Below are 3,930 nucleotides of genomic sequence, written 5' to 3'. Positions count from 1 at the left end.
AGTTCTGTATATGAGCTTCTATAGGACAGTTAAATGCACAGAAACATGGACTGATTGTAGTGATCCACCAACAAAAACATTTTATTAATTTCTATTCATTTTATTTTTACAGGGGCAGGGCACTGTACTGTAAATGTGCCCGCGTTAACCAAACAGCTCATTTTCAAATGTTGTCCTTGATTGATTGAAGTGTTGACTTGATGAATCAAACCTAAACCTGCTAGCAGAGGGATCATATAGGATGATATAACTGAGCTGACACTTTTGATTCTGGTGATATACTCAAGGGAACATATTTATTTAGTAAGTGAAAAGGATTTTCTTTCTCATAAAATGGGGCTCATAAGCTAACCCATCATCATACCCAGGCCTATGCTTGACATTTTACGATTGAGACAGCTGAAAAAAATGAGGCATGGCATGAGGTTATCTATTAGACAAAACTTTTTAATCTGTAAAAAACAAAGAATAATGAAAAATTGTCAAACTCACCCTAGGTCTCAAAGAGTTAATGTACGATAGGCACAACCAAATCTTTTCCACAATGCAATGCAATTATATGAGAAGAATTAAATGTATGCAAGTAAGTGTAACAGATGAAGACTTTGCGTCCGAGGTGGGATTTGAATCCCGGCCTCTCACTTGTCGAAATATTTGTTGAACGAACGTGTTACCAGCCAGCTAAAGACGAACTCGCCCCTAGCCAAGGGCAACAACGTTCTTTTGAATTTGAGGGTTACGTCATCGGGGAGTGTTGTCGAGGTAATCTGCTACCAGCCTTCGCTTTTCACTGCACCATTCGTGCTTACTAGCGAACTAGCTGAGCTAACCATGCTACATAAGCAGTAGTAACAAACAATACATCTTAATGTATGCAAATTGTGTTTGCATGCTCGATTCAACTCTGTCAGGGCTTTGTGCACGCCATTGTTGGAAGAACCGGTAATGTTACGAGGCCTTGCATCTTTTCTGAAATGAGCCCTGCCAGGTCCAAGGTCACCAGCTTCCCAGTCCATCAAATGTCCTTTATAAAAAACTACTGCTATTCTACAGCAGCCATTGTGGAGGATGAGAAATTAAATCAAAACAAAAGATTTTAAATGTAGAAGCATGCCTCCATGACACCAGCATAAGCCTTTATCAAGAGTGACAAACAATAGTCACTGTGAAAGGGGAAAATGCATGGCACAATCGCCACCATTTCCCTAGTTTGCATGGCAACAATGAACAGACAGTGTGTTGCACATTAGTTTCCCAGAGAGAAGTGTTGTATTTCTAGAGCAGCAGCTGTACCACTCTGATCCTGAGCGAGCATTCCCCCAAGTCCAGAGCAAACCATGCCAGTCTATATTTAAGCTTCCTGTATGGTGGGTAATAGGTATGTCTGCCCTGGATCAATGTTATAGCTACTATAGCTATAATAGTACAATATAGCAAATGGAAAACAAACAGGTGAAGTTGTTGAAACAAAAAGGCTAAAATTACATCTATATTTATGGCTTGCATCCATACCAACTAAGCCAGATTATATCTGATCTTGAAAATAAATGGAAAGAAAAGAGAACAATAATTGCGTTGTGTGGGTGTATGGATGAAAAGTGAGCACAAACTATCCACAAAAAAACCAGCATGCTCGCAATGTCAGGCCAAAATATAGCCATGCGTTCATTAGCCTTCTCTGTCAAGCAAGCACTGAAGAGGCCCTTCTTGGGTCCAATTTCCTGTACCAATGATGTCAAAACAGACACAGATGGCTCTCGGATTAAGAAACAGGAACTGAATTGCTATCATTTCTGAGCAAAAAGTGATTGATTAGCACAGGATGAATCAAAATTCAATTACTAAGCCTACACGCTATTTCGGTTTTTGCGGCAGAGTTCAGTGGCCAACAAATAAAAAGAGCTTATATACATTGTTTATTAAATAGCATGTAAAGGCTGACTCTCCGATTACTTGAATGAATTTGATTAATTGGAGCAGTGCCATGGAAACAGCTCCATTCCTAATTCAAGCTATTGGCTTTTTCATAGAAAAACAACTTAATCAAATGTACCTGTTTCTCATAGAAAATTGTTCCTGCGCTATATGGGAAAAAAAGCGAAAGCTGAAATTAAATATAGAAATGGTAAAACAACCACTTAATTAGGGCCATTCCGTGTCAACTGAAAATGAAGTACACCACAGTATCTCCTCAATTTCTTTCACTTTTCGTGTGGTGGTCGGCAATGATGAATAGAAATCCTGAAGAATTCATACTAGAGCCTTATAAAATGTAGGGGGGTATCACTTGCATGAAAGCAGGTATTTAAATGCCCACCAGCCCACCGCTCTTGTTTGACACACTGATCATAGTGATGACGTAAAGCAGTCTACATAAAACACTGTGAAAGCATCATTGCTAAAACTCCCACATGCAGTGCTTAATGAGAAAGCCGTTTGCTTGAATGCTTTACGATGACTGCAATTCTGAATCCTCAAGTACAGACAGAAGCATTAATGGAGCTCAAGTACAAAGACAACCTTAAAGACTTTTTCTTTTTGCCTGTACACACTATGCAACACTTTATGAATAGCAAGTGAATGTATTTTGATTGTAGGTTTAAGTGCCAAAACAGTACAATACACAATAGCCATCTTTTATAGACAATAGGGTATAATTCATTCAAGCGACAAATCACATATACATTAACAAAATAATGATTGAATATATTACAAAGATTGGCATTGCCTTTTCAAAATGTACTGTTCAATTTGACATTTTACTGAAAACTTCATCATGCATTTTCAAATAATATTTTCAAATAATAATACAAAGTGAAGGCCTTTTATAATGCTATGAATGAAAGATGCCACCTTGTGGAAATGCACTGCTACAACACTAAGGTGAAAAGGATTTTTATTTATTTTACAGCTGGAAATGACTGTTAATAGGCTCTCAGTCACATTTGAAATAAAAAAGGTGCTAGATTTAATATGATACTTTGTATTCACTCTATTCACTTTTGGCAAGGTGAATGGGAGAAGTCCTCTCTCAGTGATACAATCACAGTTCATGGTAAATTGTGCATGTCATTCAATGGTTCTTTTTTATGGGATACCTGCCGTCTTTTTGGAGATTTATGACAAAATGCAACTGGACTCAGCAGGAAGAACAGAAGAATGATTTACCCAGCAGCCATACCACCATGAAGACTGCTGCAGCTGAATGGTAGAAGCTAAGCAAGTGAGTGATCTCCGGTCAAAATAAACCGCAATGCCTGAGTGCAGTGATGGGGACACTGTGGTGTAGGAGACGCTGTCTTTTGGATGAGAGGTTAAACCGAGGTCCTGACTCACTGTTGTCATTAAAGACCCCATGACATTTGTTGCAAAGAGTAGGAGGTTCTCTGGTGTCCTGGCTAAAATATATCCATCTTAAATTGGCTAAAAATTCTCTCCCTCTCCACAGCTGGTGTATACTGACCATCTGGCTGCTGGGAATCACTCAGGTGGGTGCGATATATTGGTGGTGGTTGAGGCGAGTTTCACCCTGAGTCACAAGCAGCTGCGATAAGCACTATATAAATGCAAGGAATTGTAATGAATTACCATCTCCATTTCATCTGAACATTAGATGGAGGGCAGATTGGTACTCCCAGATCAATGGGCCTTTGAATTCATGACATACAGTAACATCATTTGTTTATTTAACCAGTAGACAGAATCCATACAGTTGGGCATTATAATTATTGTCTGTTGCAGCAATTCCCATACGGGTTCCCTGATGGATGGATGGATGTAAATATCTTCCATTGAGGCTGGTCATCTATCTGTACATTTCGATAAATTAATTTAAATGATGCCCGTGAGACTATACTAATATACTAATACTACACAGTTTTTAACCTTTTACCATAGAATCAAAAGTCAGAAAATGTACACAGAATATGA

The sequence above is a fragment of the Conger conger genome, chromosome 4 (assembly GCF_963514075.1).
Source record: "Conger conger chromosome 4, fConCon1.1, whole genome shotgun sequence".
Taxonomy (NCBI): Eukaryota; Metazoa; Chordata; class Actinopteri; order Anguilliformes; family Congridae; genus Conger; species Conger conger.
This window is presented reverse-complemented; position numbering follows the sequence as displayed.